The 19,708-nt window shown below is 50.0% G+C and overlaps 1 long non-coding RNA gene, 2 other non-coding genes and 1 pseudogene across 4 annotated transcripts; all 4 read left to right on the top strand.

Moving 5' to 3' along the window:
* The first annotated feature begins 1,484 nt into the window (after positions 1-1,484).
* LOC119342262 lies at positions 1,485-1,626 on the top strand (annotated as a pseudogene).
* A 2,885-nt stretch (positions 1,627-4,511) lies between these two features.
* Positions 4,512-4,672, top strand: LOC119342248. Its single transcript, XR_005165484.1, has one exon. It is a non-coding gene; the product is annotated as a U1 spliceosomal RNA (small nuclear RNA).
* A 2,928-nt stretch (positions 4,673-7,600) lies between these two features.
* On the top strand, positions 7,601-9,310 carry LOC119341067. Of its 2 annotated transcripts, XR_005164870.1 has the most exons (5): positions 7,601-7,674; positions 8,187-8,255; positions 8,360-8,434; positions 8,577-8,920; positions 9,137-9,310. It is a non-coding gene; the product is annotated as an uncharacterized LOC119341067 (long non-coding RNA). The 2 variants fall into 2 exon arrangements; XR_005164869.1 differs by lacking the exon at positions 7,601-7,674 and having other exon boundaries at positions 8,093-8,255.
* Positions 9,311-10,950: 1,640 nt separating this feature from the next.
* Positions 10,951-11,110, top strand: LOC119342246. The gene has a single exon (XR_005165481.1). It is a non-coding gene; the product is annotated as a U1 spliceosomal RNA (small nuclear RNA).
* Positions 11,111-19,708: the final 8,598 nt, after the last annotated feature.

The following is a 19,708-nucleotide window of genomic DNA, read 5'->3' as shown; positions in this document are numbered from 1 at the left end:
GAGGAGTTTTTTTTTATTTTCTTATTATGTTAATTATGAATCTGGGCCTTTTAAGTGGCCTTGAAACTGGGCCGTTTTATGGCCAACCCATATATATGTTTTATGTTTTTTTAATGCGTTTATTTGCTTTTTTAGTTATTTAATTAATTTTTTTATTCCCGTCCATCCCGGACACGATTTGGGGTGCGGCCGCGCGGTGGGCGCACGCACGACCCAATGGACACAGCCGGACACGGGCGTACCCATCGGCGCCCCAAAGGGACAGATTCAGGCCAATCCGGACGTCCGTTTGGGGTCGCGCGGTGGAGTTGGCCTGAGAGCCCAGCTCAACTCAACATCAGGTGTTTGTTTATTGTTACTACTACTACTATATCTCTTGTTCTCCTATCACGCTTGACTAGGAAGTCTGGGTCGACATGGCTCATCATAAAACTGTATCAGATAAGGGCCTTTTTGAGACTGCTCCGCTTCACAAAAATCGGTTTCGCTCCACTAAATTTACTTTGGAGCAGTTTCATCTAAAAGTTGTAGTACTATTAAGGAGAATGTTTGGCTGCCATCTAGCTCCAGCTTCAAGAATGAGATATTTGGTGGAAAGAATCTGTTTGATTGGTTGAGGGGGGAGAAACGAAGGGGTATCCACTTACTGGTGGCAGTGGTGGGTAATTTCCACCCAACTCCAGCTTCTAGAGTTTTTTGAAGCACCCCCTGAAGAGCTTCATAAAAAACTGGGAGTTGTACACCAGATTCTAGTTTTTTTGTGGAGCGGCATATTGTGGAGCTACCCCGTTTGGCTTGTGTTTTTTGGAGCGGAGCTGAATTTGAAGGAGCAGAGTAGTCTCAAACAGGCTCTAAATTGAACAACTTGACAACACTTGTTCTTTTCTTTCCGTGACGGAGGAACGGCTATGTTCTTTGAATGGGAGAGGGATCGCCAAGGACTGAAACATTCGCCAATAACCGGAATAGTGTAGTCAGATTATGGCCTGTGAAAGTTTCTGTATCCAGTAGACTAGAGCATTATTAGGAGCCGAAAAACTACGGTAAGCCACAAGGACAGGTCAACGCCGTTTCCTTGCCCTTTCGAGTACTCAGATATTATATCATTTTATCAAAACAAAAAAAAAGGTACTGAGATACTCCTGGGAGAGCAAACAGTGGAAGGCAAAGTCACAAACTTTACATCCAGATATGAACATCTCTGGAATCTTCTGCCTCATGTTCCGCACCTTTTTACAGTTTCTTGGGATAGCAAACAGTGAGCAATCTTTACGTCTTTTAGTTCTTTTAGTGCATTTTCTAGTTTTCGAAAGGAATTAGCCATCCAGAGCCCGTTAAATGTTGCAAGTCCACGCGAAATAGGCCCATCGTCCGAACAGCCCATAACTACACAGCGCTCTTGTTTTGATTAGTACCACCTCGACAAAACAGGAAGATCAGAGCAGGAGTGGCTATATTATGATGGCTAGGTGCCTCTTTGCAAGGTACTTACCTGGACGGGGTCGACGGGCGATCAAAAAGGCCCGTGGCCTAGATCAATGGCTCACATTGCACTTGGTGAGTGCGTTGATGTACCATCTCCCCAAGTGAGAGAATGGAGGGGGTATGTATTCACGCGGTCCCTGCCAAATTTAAAACAATAAATTTTGTACATTCACTTCTAAACTTTTGATTTGATCTTATTATTATTTTCCTTTGGTCATTTCTTTCATTTGCTTGTAAATTTTTAATTTGCCCCTTTGTTATGTTTTATATGGTGGTGCAAAAGCATTTGGCTGAGTCAGTACTAGTTATGATGGAAATGTGCCACTTTCAGTTTTCGTCACCTTCATGCAGAATCAGAAAGCGACCAGAGCAGCTGAAAAAGATACTCTGTTGTATGGATCTGCAGGTTTTGTATCCGGGATGAGTAGTGACGTGTTGTCGCTTACCGCGGTTGTTGATCCAGCACTTCAATTTCTCTCACCAGTTTCAGACGCTTCTTTGATTCCTCAAGGCGCAGAGATTGACATACACTAGCCGGCGAAGCTAAAGCTTATCGCGTACTCATCTATGGAGAGCTTGTGTACAGGCAACATTTGTTTTTATCACCGGAAGTGTGAAAGATGGCTCTCTTCTTAAAAGTTGGAAGGGCCGAAAGCAGTCTGAGAAATAGGGGATGAAACTTGCCATTAATTGGAATTGAGTAATGGAAAATAGGTGTTGGAATTTTCTCAAGCCAACTGATTAGAGTACTACTGGGCAGGGCCGTACCCGAGAAAATGGGGGCCCTGTGCCAAATCAAAAATTAGGCCTTTGATAAAATCGTTGGCAATTAGGAAAACATTACCCTAAAAGCAGAAAGTGATTCATATAAAAAAAATTCTCAAAGCAAAATTATTATAATAGGGTGTGTACCAAAGCAAAGTCCATGCATGTATCTTGTTGCTGCGTAGTTGAAATACATCAAGAAAGCTATTCTCAAAACTTGGAATTAGTACATTATTTAGCACAAAACATGCCACCTTTCTTCTCGCAAAGAAAAAAGAAAAGAAAAAAAAGTATCATCCTTCTAGCATTCTTTCGATATTCTTTGTACGCGATGTTCTTCAAAATGTCATTTGATTCTTTTGCTAAAAAAACTTATCATAATAGCAGCTTTTGAGATCGAGTTCTTAGTTCACTATACACTTATGATGTATTAAAAATAAAACATATAACCTAAAGACCATTCGGCATGAGTGGTGAAATATCTCAAAAACAATGAACATAGAAACAAAAAAGGGATGAAATGAACTTTGATTTATTTGGGAAGAAAAGACCATGTGCGGCCGGCAGCAACGCGTCTGGTAGTGTGGTTCAAGATCTCGTCAGGAAGGCACCTCGGCCTAGACTCCGATTCCAATTGGTGCATCCAGGTCACAAGCTCACAGCGAAGGTAGCAAGCAGCAATGGAATCTAAAGAAGCAGAGAAGACATGAGAAATCGAGAAAAAATCACTGAATAAATAGAAGGCAGACTGAGGGTATAGGCATGTAGCGTACCTATACATTCCGTCGGAGAAGCTGCCAAGGAATTAATCCAAGAGAGCTGCGAGCCTCCGACGGACGTATGGTTTTGTACGGATCGTTGGAAGTTAAAGAGAGCACAGAAAAAGAAAAGAAGAATACGAAGGAGAGGCGTTCGTGAGATGGAGTCCTAGGAGTAATTACGGTGCAAGTTCCTAAACATTCAAATGTATTGATTAGTCATTACAAGCAGTACATAGTAGCAGTAACAAATTGAGGGCCCTGCCCATTTGGGGGCCCTGTGCAGTCGAACATGCTGCACAGGTGTCCCATACGGGCCTGCTACTGGGAAAGAAACCGGAGCATGTCCAACGCGAAACACGAGTCAAAACCATTTTCTGGTCCCTTGCAAATTCAGATAATCCATATATTTACTCTGCGGAGGCAAATAGGAGAATGGCTCAATCTGATGAACAATCATTAGTAACTCTTGGCGAAATGAATAATCCTGATTTTTTTACATAACAATTATCCTGACAACACCTCATGATTTTTACTGTTTCATGGATACAATGCATCTCCTCGTTATGTTAGCGTGGTATATAACCAGTAAGCAGTCAACCAGACAGCATCAGAGGTTAACTGCAACTAACCGGGGTTCGCGCTGGAAATTAAGTTAGAAAATCATCCACAACTCTGCTATCGTCATGTCGCTTTCAGCCTCTGGTTCTTTGATTCCGGAAGGGGCAGGAATGATGATGGCGATGAGTCACACGTTGCCGACGAGTAAAGAATCGGCAAGCGGGCATTATCAGTCAAATCCTTCCTCGTGTTATATGCCTGATTGATGCCTCGCATGAGAGCCCAGGTCACCTCTGATATTAGGTGTTTGTTTATCTCTCTCAAGTTCTGCTATCGATCTCGACTAGGAAGTCTGGATCGACGTGGCTTATCAACAGATAAATTAAAGAACTTGGCATCACTTGTTCTTTCCTTTTTTATTGAGGGCTGAGGCCGAGGCTCGAGGGGGCCAACCGTGTTCTTTGAAGGGGAAGAGAAAAGCATCCCCGAGGAAACAAACTTTCGTCAATAGCTGCAAAAATATAGCCTATGAAAATGTCTAAACCCAATAGACTGCAGGATTACTATTGAGAAATGAAAAATCTAAGGTCAGATGACAAGCACTATAGTTAGTTTCCGGACCCTTTTTGAAGTATATGGTATAAAGATAGCTCTTGGGGGAGTGGCAAACAAAAAGAGCCACATATAAATACAAAACATATTTGTGTTTTTTTTTCGAGAATCACAAAACAAATTTTTTTTTTTGAGGTTGCGGGGGATACTATCGGCTACCGGGCCAGCCATCAGGAGCCCACGTAAGTCACACGTCCAAAAAACAGGCCCATCCCGTTGCTGCAGGCTGCAGCGCAGCGCTCAGGTTTTGTTTAGTACCACATCGAAGACAGAGGAAGATTAGAGCACGATAGCTGGCTATATTATGATGGGTAGGTGCTTCATTGCAACATACTTACCTGGACGGGGTCAACGAGCGATCAAGAAGGCTCCTGGGCTAGATCAATGGTTCATATTGCACTTGGTGAGCGCGTTGGTCTACCATCTTCTCAAGTGGGAGAGTGGATGTCGTAATTTGTGATAGAGGGGGTACGCGTTCGCGCAGCCCCTACCAATTTTAACAAATAAATTTTGGTCATTTTATTTTTGTGATGCGTAAGCTTTGTATTTTACGTGTGCCATTGTTCACTGTCTTGCATGAGGTGCTGAAGATGAAACTTCAATTTTAAGTTTCCATCACTTTCCTCTTCAGAGAGGAGAACAAGAAACAGAGAGCGACTAGGACAAGAAGACCAAGGCACATCATTCGCAAGGTGTTGTAACTTGTCAGTGACCATGGCTGTTGATCCAGAGAGCATACATTTCTTCAGAGATTAATGATGAGTCACACACATTGTCGTCGAGTGTAGTTGACAAAGATAAAGCTATGTCATTTCTGTTGTTTTCATTGACGAGGCATGGCAGCCAGCTTATCGTACTTCACAGTTATTAAACGGGAGCTTGGGTCCTGGCAACACTTGTTTTTAACTTTTTATCACCGGAAGTGCCAAGGGATGACTCTCTTTTTTAAAAGTGGGAAGGCCAAAAACATTGTGAAGAAGTTGGGGCTGAAACATTCATGTCAATGATTGGAATAATGTAACCGAAATCAGGCGTAGAAACTTTCTAAAACCAATTGGTTACAACATTATTGGGAAAGAAAGTAGAAAATGTCCACTGCCAAACACTGGGCAAAGCCGGTCTCTGGCCCCTTTGGTAGCCAGATTCAGATACCCGGAGCCGTAGGGGGCAATGGCTCAATCTGATGAATAGTCATTAGCAACTCTCGGCGACACGGAAAAGGGGAATTGGCGAATATTTAAACCTGAAAGTTCGTTTTGATTACAGGAGTACTCACAAAAATAAGTATTCTGGCAATATCTCATTATTCCATTGGTGTACGGTTTCAGAGAATTCACTTTACTGTCGGCAAAAAAGAATAACCATAAAAATTGAAGTGGTAAGCGCTAAAGAAGATCTCCATGACACACGAGGTAGCCAAATATCTGACACCACGTGCATCGAAGGTTGGCTGCGACTATGGAGAAATAAAGGCCACAAAGGAGAAACAAAGGCTTTCATGCCCGCTTTCGGACAAAAGTTCAGGGTCTATCTGGACAACAACAAAAATAATAAATTTTAGATATTCCTTTATGAGTTTTTGATTTTATTATGTTAAACTTCCTTGGCCATTTCATTCATTTGTGATACTCCTATGTTTTACGGTGGTGCGGAAGCATTTTGGCTAAGTCAGTACTCAGCACTAGGATGGAAATGTGCAACTTTCAGTTTTGGTCACCTTCATGCAGAATCAGAAAGCGAAAGCGACCAGGCAGGATACTTTGTCTTCAGATTAATGGTTTTGTATCCAGCATGAGCAGTGACGTGTTGCCACTTACCGGGGTTGTTGATCTAGTAGCACATATTTTTTTTCACCCTTTTCTGTGTTGATATTTGGCAGGCCGCTTCTTTGATTCTTGAAGGGGCAGAGATTGGCACGCACATCGTCATAAAGTTAAACGGGTTACCCGGCAAAGCTAAAGCTTTGTACTACTCTACCTATCTATGGAGAGCTTAGGTCCAGGCAACATTTATTTCAAAGGGGATGGGCAAAAAACATTCTAAAGAAACAGGGGATGGATGAAACTTGTCAATGATTAGAGTTAAGCAATCGAAAATAGGTGTTGGAATTTGGTAAAACCTACTGGCCAGAGCATTTACCGGGAAATGAAAACGGAACATGTCCAATGCCAAACTCTAGTCAAAACCATTTTCTGGCCCCTTGCAGATTCAGGTATCCCGTACATTTACTCTGCGGAGGCAAACAGGAAAGTGGCTCACTCTGATGAACAACCATCAGTACCTCTTGGAAAATTGTTTACATAATAATTATCCTGACAACACTTCCCTCACGATTTTTACAGTTTCACCGTTACATACCCCGACCAAAAGAAGAGAAATGACTTTCCTCGTTAGGTTGGAGCGGTAAGCAGTAAGCAGTCACGAGAGAACATCCCCTGAGACCTGAAATTGCCAAATATCTCGCGCCGTTCGCTAGACCTGCAACTATTTTGAGCCGTTCGCTAGAAATTCAGTTAGAAATTCGTTCACAACTCGAAAATCCGTTGGCGTGCCCGGGCTCGCCTGCTCACGATATCGCGGGGCGTCCATCAGCCTGGGATATGAAGCGCGTGCAGTATTTTAGGATAGTAGACGACGGGTAATTAATGCGAGACGTGGACAATGAGAGATGACGTTTGTACGGCGCGGGGCGACCGACGTCCAAGCAGCAGCGGCGACGTTATGTCCCGTAGAAACGTGTAACGGAGGTCCAGACGGGGTCGTCACTACCAGCTACCACGGGGGGCCAGTCTGGACCAATCGATCCCCAAATCGAAGAGCAAACCCTAAGACATATGCGACAGATCCCCAAATCCGGAGCAAGGTACAGCAGTGCGAGAGGAGATGGCAGATGCAAATAAAGGTGGTGATCCGGCGCCCCTACCAATCAGGACTTGCCCGCAATAACAACGTAAGCATCTACTCCCTCCGTTCCTAAATAGTTGTCTTTCTAGATATTTCAAATAGACTACCACATACGGATGTACATAGACATATTTTAGAATGTAGATTCACTCATTTTGCTCCGTATGTAGTCACTTTTTAAAATCTCTAGAAAGACAAGTATTTAGGAACGGAGGGAGTAGTTTCTGCATCGCTCTCGTCGGATCCGTTGAATATCTCATTTCTTAGCTTTTTTCGCCGGTCAAATTCAGCCGTCCCGCGGGGGATGCGATGTCTACCGGTGACAGCAAGGCTACGCCGACCATCTCGCTTCGCTTGGCCCTGCCGCACCACAATTGACGCAAATCCAGCCACCGGAGGAGCAAGGCGGACAAGGACTGGGAGTTCAAGATATGCAGCTGCCGCACGCACCACATGGGCAGCAGAATGGCTTGCCGGAGGGCACGCAGTTCATTCTTCAGTCAGTGCAGTTGCATGATACATTCTCGCCGCGCTCCCTCCTGCTGGGCGCCAGGGGACCGCTGGTGTTGACGCTGCATCCATCAATTTGGTAATCTCTGTGGCGAACCTCGTCATTGGTGTTGCAATCCTTGTGTTGGTGGTGGCCGATGTGGTCATGCGTGTGCTTGCTTAGGTGTTAGCTGCGATGAAGGGAATCCTAGTTTAGCTGTCAAGTATATCAAATCATGTAGATGCAGCTGGAGTGGGTGTTTGCTGATGGCGTACCTTTTGTAGCGACCAGGTTTAAGTGTGTGTTGTACCCTTGGTTTGTGCAACTAATATTCATAATGAAAGTGTGTTTGTTGGCTTAGTATGCATGAAATTAAAGGTTAAGTTTGATGGTCATCTTTAAAAAAAATAACAAAAGCAAAATCGTCAGGTGGTTGGAGGCAAGACGTATTTGTCAAATTAATCCAATTAAGCGACAGTCATGCATCCTTTTTTGTAAGTGTAGTACAAATTGGTTTTAGTCATGTAGGTAGTCAGTCATGCATCCCTTTTTTTGTGCTCTGATTTTGTGTTTCTTGTCATGTTTTCGTGTTTTTTTTGTGTGTGATGCAGCGGGGCAAGGTGCAAAACAGAGGACTGTGTCCATGGTGGCCCGTCGTCTTGTTATGTCTGATGAGGAAGGTATTGTTGCTATGTAAATCGCTTATAGTAAAATGTGTGGATGTCATAGTGAGCTGAAAGTGTACAGTTTTTCTAGTTTACGATGCCAATCTTGTGTGATGCAGGTGGTAGCTGTATGAAGGATTGTAGAAACCAGAATGCAGGGAAGAGGCCTTGTGTTGTTCAATCTGGCATGAGAGGTGTGTTTATGTGTCCTTTTTGTTGGCCTCCCTTTTTTTTCAGACACGAGACCGAATGATGTAAAAAAGTTCATTCTAGCATGAGAGCACAGAACCGAATCAAGGACAGCCTAACGGTTTTACAAAATCTTTTTTCATGCAGATTCATATTTGAAGACATTAAATCTTGATGATGCAGCCCTGTGTATAACAATCCTGTGAAGGAGCACCGAGCCATTGAGGACAAAAACATTATGTTGGACAGAATTACAGTTTATGCCCAAGCAGTGCTCGACACCGTCCGTTCTTTCTAAGACAATGGCGATCCAGAGCCAAATGTTGTTTATTTTGGGCAGACGGAGGCTAAGTTGCCTAAAAGGAGGTATGTCATGTCAGCAAGTTTCACTGGCAATGGTTAAGTGGTTGCCTCCCGCAGCCCCCACCAATCCCATTGGTGAATAAGTTCCACACATGGATATTTGGAGGCAATGATTTTGACATGGACAGGTATTGAAACTAGTGGCTAATCATAGAGGGTCACATTTTTTTGTGTGGGAAACATGTTTCATGCTGCTTTGAAAAAACATATTTATTAAGAGGGAGTGTCTCAATCATTTTACATGTTGATGTTACAGCAAAGCAGCTGGCACTGGGTGCATGATACATTTTTCTATTTTGGCGACACCAATATCTGAATTGTGGCTGTTTTTTTGTCTTATAAAGTGTATGGTTTGTTCACGCACACCCGAGGTTTCTGAGGGTGAACGTTGTATGTGTTCACCAGCAGATGCTCAGGGTGCATCGACTTGATCACGAGGTAGCTGCACTTGCTTTGAGGAGGTTTCATCAGATTGATGTGGGCGCACAATCTGTCAATAAGTACATGTGGCGGGAAGTGCTCGAACCTAATTTCTCGGTTAGTAGATGTTCTTTTGCCCCTATCTTGCATTTGTTTTCAATAGACACATGCTCTTGCAGGGGAGAAAGTTTTGTACATAAAAGCGGTACAACTCCAACTTGCACACGCCAATCATGACATCACGGCATGAAGCGCACGCACGCACGCACCTGATGCAATTGTTTTATCATTGCAGTTTTTCGTTCCTGTCATTCTTGAGCATGGATGGGTTGCATACATGTGGGATATGCTCAAGGAGATTCATATACTGGACCCATTATGTGTTCAAGTTGCAGGAGCAGAGCAGAGGCATATTGTCCACCAAGAGGCTGTGTTGCAGTTACACACAACATTATTCAGTTGCCTCAATGTTTTTTTTCCGAAATGGCATTGTCCATCCGAGAAATGGAAGCGCAGGTTCCCTAAGATAACATGTGACATCTTCTCAAGGTAGATGAAGAAATTCTAACTGTAAAACTCTGTGCTCCCTAAGCCCTTTCCAATTTTCGGAATGCAACTTCTGAAGAATCATGTGTTTGTTGGGTTGCCTTTCATTTTTTTCAGGGATGAGTCAGGATATACGAACTACATACGCAGTGTCGAACACATATACCTCTTGGTCCAGCCGGGCACCTGAGGATCGTCTTTGCCAGTTGACTGCTCTGAGTTCGGCGCTGACAGGGCCGTCCCCTTGCAAGTACTGTTTAAATCCGCTTCTACTGTCAGTGTTGAGTCATCCGCATCGTTCATGCTGGACTCGGAGGGGGTACAGATCAGAGTTTCAGTGGGTTCCCTGCGTACCATGGAGTTGCCGCCGGCTAGATCCAGCATGGGAAACCCATGGAAAACGACGTTACTCTGTGACATGTTACGTACCGTTTCGAGGCGGACATGTACCAACAGAGCAGACAGAAGCTGGGCGTGAAGTTACCGCCGTTTTCAGGCGGCGTCTCCGTATGATCCTGTTCAATGATCGCATCACACCTTCCTCTGTACGCCCTTATTGATTACATGCATGCACGTGTCACTGCCTTATTGGCACACCTACCAGGACCAGGCGAGCCCGGGCACTCTATCGCCGCTCTCCTTCACAACTCTGCTACTACCATGTCGCTTTCAGTCTCTTATTCTTTGATTCAGGACTCAGGAGGGCCAGGAAGGCGTCCATGATGATGGCGATGAGTCACACGTTGCCGACGAGTAAGGAATCGGCAAGCGGCAGCAAGCTATTGTCAGCCATATCCTTGTTCGCGCCATATGTCTGATTGATGCCTCGCATGAGAGTTGAGAGCCCAGGTCACCTCATCATCAGGTGTTTGTTTATCAGATGAAGCCTGAATCGACATGGCTTATCAACAGATAAATTAAAGAACTTTACATCACTTGTTTTTTTTTCATTCTCAGTGAGTACTGAGGCAAACAAAAAGAGCCGCATATAAACATATTTGTGGGGATACTATTCAGCTACCGGGCCAGCCATCAGGAGCCCACTTCTAAGTTACAAATTCGAAAAGAAAAAACAGGCCCATGCCGTTGCTGCAGGCTGCGCTGAGGTTTTGTTTAGTACCACATCGATGACACAGGAAGATTAGAGCACGAGAGCTGGCTATATTACGATGACTAGGTGCTATGTTGCAACATACTTACCTGGATGGGGTCAACGGGCGATTAAGAAGGTTCGTGGCCTAGATCAATGGCTCACATTGCACTTGGTGAGTGTGTTGGTCTACCATCTCCTAAGTGGTAGAGTGGACGTCGTAATTTGTGATAGAGGGGGTACGCGTTCGCGCGGCCTCTGCCTAAACAATGACAATAAATTTTAGCCATTTCTTTCATTCACTTGTAATATTTTGGGTTTCATTCACTTGTAAATATTTGATTTTTATCATTTTCGTTGTGTAAGTCAGTACAAGGATGGAAATGTTTAACTTTCGGTTTTCATCACCAGAATCAAAAAGCGACCGTGGCTGGTTGAAAAAAAGATACTTTGTTGTCTGGATCCGCAGATTAATGGTTATGTATGCTCATGAGCCGCAACCTTTTGTCACTAACCGCGGTTGTTGATCCAGCGCATGCATTTCTTTCACACCATTTTCCGTGCTGATATTTGACAGGGCGCTCCTTTGATTCCTGAAGGGGCAGAGATTGACACACTTATCAGCCGGCAACAGTTGTTTTTATCGCCGGAAGTGCCAAAGGATGGCTCTCTTTTTAAACAGAACATGCCCAATGCCCAAAGCCATTTTCTGGCCCCATTGGTATTCAGATTCAGATACCCCATTCATTTGATCTGCGGAGGCAAATAGGAAAGTTGGCTCGATCTGATGAGCAGCCACCAGCGCCCACCTCCTGGCCATACGAAATGCCGAACAATTGACCTGAAAAATTCGTTTGGATAACAATTGTCTAACCAGGCAATGGGCCTCGCTCGCTAAGAAAATGGCTGCTGAAAAGGGAAAATGAAGGAGCAGCGAGCTGTGCACTTGACCTCGGCGCGATCCGGTGTCTGATGACGTTTGTTTATGTGTGGTATACACTCTTGCAGGTACGGTTGTGCGAGGGTTCTAGATCGGGCGTGACGTGCCGTCACAGAGCGCCACCGTTGATTGATCCCAGGTAGTACGCGCTGCTTTGATTTCCGAAGGTGCACGAATGATGATTGTGATGAGTCACAGGGTTGCCAACGAGTAAGAGCATCTTCAGCCGTTAGCACCCCAAAAACACCCCCGAATCAAAAAGGTTGGTGCCTTGAGGGTCATCTGGCGAAATAAAGAGGACATCTTCCCAGTCACACCCCATTTCAAAAAAAAAATTATGAGGAAAATGATTAACTGGGCCAAAAAAAGACATGTGGTGAGACACGATTCGCCGAAACTTCCGTCGGCGCCCCCAAGACCCCCCAACGCACCGGGTTTCACCTGGATTTGCTGGCTCTTTTTAACGTCCTGGGGGCGCTAGGAGCGTGGCTGGGCCGTTTTTCGGCGAAAAATGACGTCCGAGCCTAAAAAGGTGTCATAAGAGGCGTCCTAGGGGGGCGGCTCGAGATGCTCTAAAGAATCAGCAAGCGGCAGCAAGCTATTGTCATATGCTACCTCTTGTGTTTGATCGATTGATGCCTGGCATGAGAGCCAAGTCACCTCGAAATCAGATGTTTGTTACCAGTATCACTCATTCTCTCTCTCTCTAACTCGCCCATCACGCCTGACTAAGAAGGGAGCCTGGACCGACATGGTTTATCATCAGATTGTCAAATAGATTAAAGAGCTTGACATCACTTGTTTTCTGATTCTCTCACTCTGATGAGGGTGCCAACTTCAACGACCGCAAGTCAAAATCGTTTCCGGGCCCATTTTGGAGTATACAGCTCTTGAGGGCAGGGGCAAACAAAGAGGGCTACATACAAAAGCATGCCGCTTAGGATGCGTTTGGTTATCTGCATATATCCCAGCCAGGCCTGCGCGGGGAGAAAATGACCCGTTTGGTTATCCGTATTCACTGTTGGGACTACATAACACAAACTTTAGAGTACCTCTGAGCCGGTATCCAGAGGAACGCTCAAATCAACCATTTTTGTGGAGCCAGGCCCCAGCGGTGCAACCCTAGGTACGTGGGCGTGGGCAGCTGCACGCGTGGATGCGATCTCGAGAAGTCGTGTTGTTTCCCGAATCCTCATCATAAATTACCCTCACCTCTCCTCCTCAGCGCTCTCTTCCCTCTTCCCCACTCACACCAGCGGCGGCGACCACCGGAGCGACATCAGGACGATCCATGACAGTGGCTACCACCGGAGCGACTGCAGACCTCCACCGGAGCGCATCGGCCATGGCGGTAAGTCCTTGCCCTCTCTCTAGATCTATTGCTTCCTACTCGGGCTAGATTTGATTTGAGCACGCGATTGAAGAGTTGGGGAGGGGAATGAACATATCGGGGGTTGGATTAAAACACTACCATCCATCGATTCTGCACCGACTGCTTATAGGGTTCATAGGTCATTTTTTGATTACATCGGGGTGGGGATTGGGGTACAAACTTTCTTGTCACCGCAACGACCCCGGAGTCACGTCGAGGGGGGGGGGGGTAGCCATCTTCTTTTCTTCCTCATCATGTTCATGCTCATCGTCTTCGTCAAGAACTATGGGTCTTGCATGGTCGCCTGCCGCCGGCACCCTGGCCACCATCTGCACCGCGCCGTTGTCGTCCTCCGGCAACACGAACGTCCTACTCTAGTACTTCGCGGCACGCTGGTCTTGAGGCGCCTTGTACTCCCTATAATTGGCCCATCTTGCCCTCTGTCCAGCGTCTCCGGACTCTGCCTGATTCAAGGCCCAGTGCAGGATGTCCACTGACATTGCGCCCTTGGTTGGGTCAGGAATCAATGTCTTTAGCTCGTCCAGCGTAGCCTTATTATATCACAGCGTAGGCCTCCTTGTGCATGTCTTCGGTGTTGCTGAAGTTCGAGCACACTTCCATGGTGTGCTCGAACTTCTTGCGGGCACCGAGCGAGCACCGGGGGATGAAGGTGTCGGCGTTCTAGGAACGGGGGTCCCCAGACTTGCCTGCCTGCGGCCTGCGGCGTGGCTCGAGGGGGGTGCCCAGCACGGCCCATCTTCATCAACACAAGCTCAAGACCCTCGCGAGAGGCCAAGCCTCGCGGGGCGGACGATAAGGAGCTTCCTCAGGCACGACCTCATCAGGCTGGCTCACGAGGAGGCGGAGAGATCAAGGCGGGGTACCTTACGAGGTGCCCATGACACAAACCATGACGACCAAGGGCGCCAGGCGGGCGCCAGCCCGCGCAGTGTCCCCCTTTCCTCTTTGGTGCAAAGGGAGCAAGCGCAGGCGGGAGCATCAAGCAAAGGCATCCATTTCGGTGCAACAAGATCAAGACCCGCCCAACGGCAGGAAGGAAGTCGTTGTGGAGCCCAAGCAGTCGTCACCACCAGAGCCTTTGACAGGCGAGGACCAACTTTAGTCAGGATAAGTGTACCAGATGTTCCCCTTCAAAATGGCCAATTGTGGACGCCCTTCCCTCTTAATATTTGGGAAGAAGCCCAGGGCCTTTGCCTATAAATAGGACTAGCCACCCCCAGGGTAGAGGCATCTAGAATCCAGGAGCTAGAATCAAGATAGAGGCATCTGGAAGAGAGCAAGCAAGTAGCATCATAGCAAGAGAGAAGGGCAACTGAACTCCTGCTAGCAGTTCATCGCCCCAGCCAAGAACAGGCCCTCGCGAGGCTGTTCTTCCTTATATTGTTCATCATCATCAGCCCAAAAGGCAATCCACCATACCACAAACTAGAGTAGGGTATTACACCACAATGGTGGCCCGAACTAGTATAAACCTTGTGTCTCTTGTGTTGTTCCTTTCGTAGTTTAGATCCTAGCGAGGCGGCGAGGAGCAGGTAGGTAGAGGGCGAAATCTCCACGCGCACCCCAGTGTTCGAACCTCAAGGGTCTGCCGGAACCCGAAATCCGACATTTGGCGCGCCAGGTAGGGTGCGCCGGAATTCGTGTTCCGCCGCCCTGTTCTTCTCCGACCATCGCATCCATGTCTAACGCTCGTCGGGCCCGCGCCGAGCGCTGAGCCGCCCTCGCTTCCCATGTCGCATAGACGGCTCCCGTCGGCGGGCGCCCTCGTCGTTCCCCGTCACCTGCCGTCAACGCCGCCACCGGCCCGGCGGGGAACGAGCAGCAAGCATCGTCCCAGCATCCCTCCGTGAAGCAAGACGGCCGCACTGCTACCCCCTCGCTCACCCCAGCTGGTTCTTCGTCTCGCGCATTCCGCGCGCCCATGGAGGCTCGAGCTGCGCTCATCGCGGCAAACGAGCTCCTGCGCTACCGTCCCGTCGACGACGTCTACGAAGAATGGCTCGAGCGCGTCGCCGAGCTTGCCCGTGCCGCAGGGGGCTCTCCTGCGCCGTTCGTCCCGCTACACCGCACCCCGCCCTGCGCGGGCGACGAAGCTTCGGGGGCGCCTCAGCCGCCTCCCCCTCAAGAAGGCGCCCTGGCCCCAAGGCACGTGGCCCCTGGACGGAACCCGCTCCGTCAGGCGCCAGCACGGCAAGAGCAGAGCTGCCAAGAAGTCCCTCGCCCGCAAGAAGCTGCCCGAGTGCTCCCTGCTCCAGCTCGTCGCGACCACGCTCCTACTCCAGCATGTCAAGACCCCGCGCTGCTCCCAGCTGCAGCGCATGGGGACCCGCAGGACCAAGCTCTTCGTCACCCAAGGCCTCCCGTGGCCACAGCAGGCTGCCGTGCCTTCACCCCTGAGCTGCGCAGCGTCGCGTGGCCCGGCAAGTTCAAGCCAGACCTGTCTCCTCGCTGCGACGGTACGGCTGACCCCACAGAGTCCCTCCAGCTCTACGAGCTGGGCATCGAAGCCGCCAACGGAGACGAGAAGGTCATGGTGAACTGGTTTCCCATGGCGCTCAAGGACGGGGCCCACACCTGGCTCCAGGCACGATCTCCTCCTGGGATGAGATGCGCACCCGCTTCATCGCCAACTTCCAGGGTACTCGTGACCGGCCACCCGCCGTGAGCGACATGCGCCGTATCAAGCAGCAACCAGGGGAAACCCTGCAGAAGTACATCCAGCGCTTCAACAACGCACGCCTCAAGATTCTCAAGGTGGCCGAGGAGGCCATCATCTCAGCCTTCTCCGACGGCGTGCGCGACGTCAAGATGAAGGAGGAGCTGGCGATGCATGAAGACCTGTGCACTTCCTTGGAGTTGTTCAACTTGGCGACCAAGTGCGCCAGGGCTGAGGAAGGGCGTCTCTCCCTCCTAGAGCTGCCTGCCGCAGACCCAGAAGAGAAGAAACCCAAGGCCAAGGATGTGAAGCGCAAGGGGGCTGCCGTGCTTGGGGCAGAACCAGACACCAAGCGGGGCAGAGATTAGCCCGAATCTTCCAAGGGCAGTCGGTACTGCGTGTACCACGACCTCCACACCCACAACACCAATGAATGCCAAGAGCTCCGAGCCGTGCGTGAAGGAAGGATCGGCCGACGTCCCGACCGCAGCGACCGGGGCTACGGTCGAGGAGGAGGAAGGAACGCAGGACGCTGGGAAGACCGCGGCCCTCGCCAAGGGTGGTGCGACTGACCTCACGAGGATCGCTGGCAGGACCCGCCTCGCGAGGGAGACTGGAGGGATCAGCCTTGCGAGGATCGCCCGCAAGGCAACACAAGCCTCCCTCCGCTACCGCCGCACCCAAGGAGAAATGAGGATCGTCATCAGGATGAGGGGGCTGGGGGCTTCCAGGAGCCACGCGCGATCGCGTGCATCCTGGGCGGAGCTCAATCCCCAGCCTCACAACGCATTTTCAAGCAGTTCGCCCGTGAAGTGAATGTAGTCCTCCCCAAGCTCGAAGCCACGTGCCCTCTCAGGTGGTCGGCGTGCGCCATCACGTTCAGCTCAGCGGATCAGCTCAAGTGCGCGGCCACAGCCGGAGTCCTCCCAATGCTTTGTTCCCCAATCATCAGCAACGTGCTAGTCACCAGGACCCTCATCGATGGCGGGGCAGGGCTCAACGTCCTGTCCGTGGAACATTTAACAATCTCCAAGTGCCCTACAATCAACTTCAGCCAACCAAGCCTTTCTCCGGAGTCACCGACGGCTCCACGGTCCCGATTGGGCAGGTTCGCCTCCCTGTCACCTTCAGGGCACGCGACAACTACCGCACCGAGCTCATCGACTTAGACGTCGCCCACATTTGCCTGCCATACAACATCATCCTCGGGTACCCAGCGCTGGCCAAGTTCATGGCCGTAACCCACCACGGCTACAACGTCCTCAAGATGCCAGGAAGTGGCGGAGTCATCACGGTGCCCTGCGAAGAGAAAGACACGGTGTGCTCCCTGGAACGAGCCTTTCAGGCCACATCACTGGAAGACCCGGATCGCGAAAGCAGGAGGCTTCCCGAGACCGCCCCCAAGAAGAAGAAGACATCGTCCGACTCGGCCCCTCAGGAGGCAGCCCCCTCAGGGCCCGCGCCTGCCCAGGGGGAACCTCCTTCCATCGCATAGGGAAGCGCGCCCGGCGCCCTCCTTAGGCAGGGCTCGGGGGCTCTCCCCTGGAGGGCCACCGACCTCGCCAAGGTCACGAGGGAGGCGCTTGGGCACCACTTGGAGGCGTGTTTCGAAGCACGTTTCCCTCAAGAAGGAGCAAGGCAAGGAGGGCCAAACCCTCGGGAGTTTGTCAGCAAGGCCATTCAGGAGCTACAGGAGTCAAGAGTCATGAGAGGCAGTCGCCGCTTACCCGCTGTGGCTCTCCATCCAGGCAGGATGGTGGGCTGCGCGTCTGCATGGACATACCAGGGCTCAACCGAGCCGCCTCTCAGGAGCGCCTCTGGCCCTCGCAAGTGGGGCGCTGCGAAGTTCCACCCCACAGCTATGTTCGCATGCCTTACGGCTTGCCGAACGCGGCTGCCACGTACCCGCGCCTCATGAGGGGCAACCTGGAGGCTCAAGAGGTCAGGCGTCCCGCAGCCCTGGCAGGGATGGAGATGGTCCATAGGGAGAAGTAGTGCTGCAGCAAGGCCAATGAGGGCTGCACCCCTACGTGAGCCTCGCAATAGTAGGCGAAGATTGCCAGAAGAAGGACAGAGTTGGGGTGGAGATGCAGAGCTTGTAGCTTGTAATGGCGGAGGACATAGAAGAAGAACTCAGAGAAGGGAGGCACCAGACCGGCAACAATGGCGCTTACAAAGAGAGGATAGAAGGTGCTCCCTTGGCCCTCAGGACGGGCTGAGCCGGCCTTGAACACCTTCACCCCGTCGATGCCCTGTGCCGCTGCCATCTGGCGCACCCGGGCAAGGCTCGCCTCCGATACGTTCGGCGAGTCCAAGGCGGACGAGTACCAAGCTCTGGCCGGGGCCTGGCGAGGCGCCATGTCTTGCTAGGGCACGCGGTCAGAGTAGATCTGAAGATTCGGAGGCAGGAAGGAGAGGCGCAAGAAAGGGGATCTGAGCAGCAACCGGAGAAAGCAAAAGAAGCAAAGCCTAGACAGATGCCGCTCCTTTATCAACTCGCGCGGTTGCTGAGGCACCCACGTCCAATCAACCGCCACGCGGCGCCCAAGGCCGCAGGCTGTTAGGGCCCGCGGCGCTTTGCACTTGCCCTTTCGCATCTCTGCTCGGCCAAGTCCGGGCGCGCCTTGGGCCCGGGGGCTACTGTCGGTGTTCTGGGAACGGGGGTCCCCAGACTTGCCTGCCTGCGGCGTGGCTCGAGGGGGGGGGGGCCAGCACGGCCCTTCATCAACACAAGCTCAAGACCCTCGCGAGGGGCCAAGCCTCGCGGGGCGGATGACAAGGAGCTTCCTCAGGCACGGCCTCATCAGGCTGGCTCACGAGGAGGCAGAGAGATCAAGGCGGGGTACCTCACGAGGTGCCCATGACGCAAGCCATGACGACCAAGGGCGCCAGGCGGGTGCCAGCCCGCGCAGTGTCCCCCTTTCCTCTTTGGTGCAAAGGGAGCAAGCGCAGGCGGGAGCATCAAGCAAAGGCATCCATTTCGGTGCAACAAGACCAAGACCCGCCCAACGACAGGAAGAAAGTCGTTGTGGAGCCCAAGCAGGCGTCACCACCAGAGCCTTTGACAGGCGAGGACCAACTTTAGTTAGGATAAGTGTACCAGATGTTCCCCTTCAAAATGGCCAATTGTTGGCGCCCTTCCCGCTCAATATTTGGGAAGAGGCCCAGGGCCTTTGCCTATAAATAGGACTAGCCACCCCCAGGGTAGAGGCATCTAGAATCCAGGAGCTAGAATCAAGATAGAGGCATCTGGAAGAGAGCAAGCAAGTAGCATAATAGCAAGAGAGAAGGGCAACTGAACTCCTGCTAGCAGTTCATCGCCCCAGCCAAGAACAGGCCCTCGCGAGGCTGTTCTTCCTTGTATTGTTCATCATCATCATCCCAAGAGGCAATCCACCATACCACAAACTAGAGTAGGGTATTACACCACAATGGTGGCCCGAACTAGTATAAACCTTGTGTCTCTTGTGTTGTTCCTTTCGTAGTTTAGATCCTAGCGAGGCGGCGAGGAGCATGTAGGTAGAGGGCGAAATCTCCATGCGCATCCCAGTGTTCGAACCTCAAGGGTCTGTCGGAACCTGAAATCCGACAGAAGGCTCTCCACCCAATGCCCGAGTGAAAAGGGTTGGGATTGGAGTTGGAGTTCATGGCGAGGGAGAGGTGGTAAACTGAGAGGTGGTGAAACAGAGAGGGTTTGAGTGCGGTGCTGGGTTAGTATGGTGGGGTTAATATAGGAGTGGTAGGCCGATATGAATGAATGTTAACCATTTAGCTATGTGTTGTTCATAATGCAGATGGACAAGGGCAAGGAGGTCATGCCACCATTGGAGAAGGGCAAGGAGGTCGTGCCGCCATTGGTCGACGTGTCGGT

This window comes from Triticum dicoccoides, chromosome 7B (genome assembly GCF_002162155.2).
Source record: "Triticum dicoccoides isolate Atlit2015 ecotype Zavitan chromosome 7B, WEW_v2.0, whole genome shotgun sequence".
Taxonomy (NCBI): domain Eukaryota; kingdom Viridiplantae; phylum Streptophyta; class Magnoliopsida; order Poales; family Poaceae; genus Triticum; species Triticum dicoccoides.
Note: the sequence above shows the minus strand (reverse complement) of the source record. Positions and strands in the feature narration are given on the sequence as shown.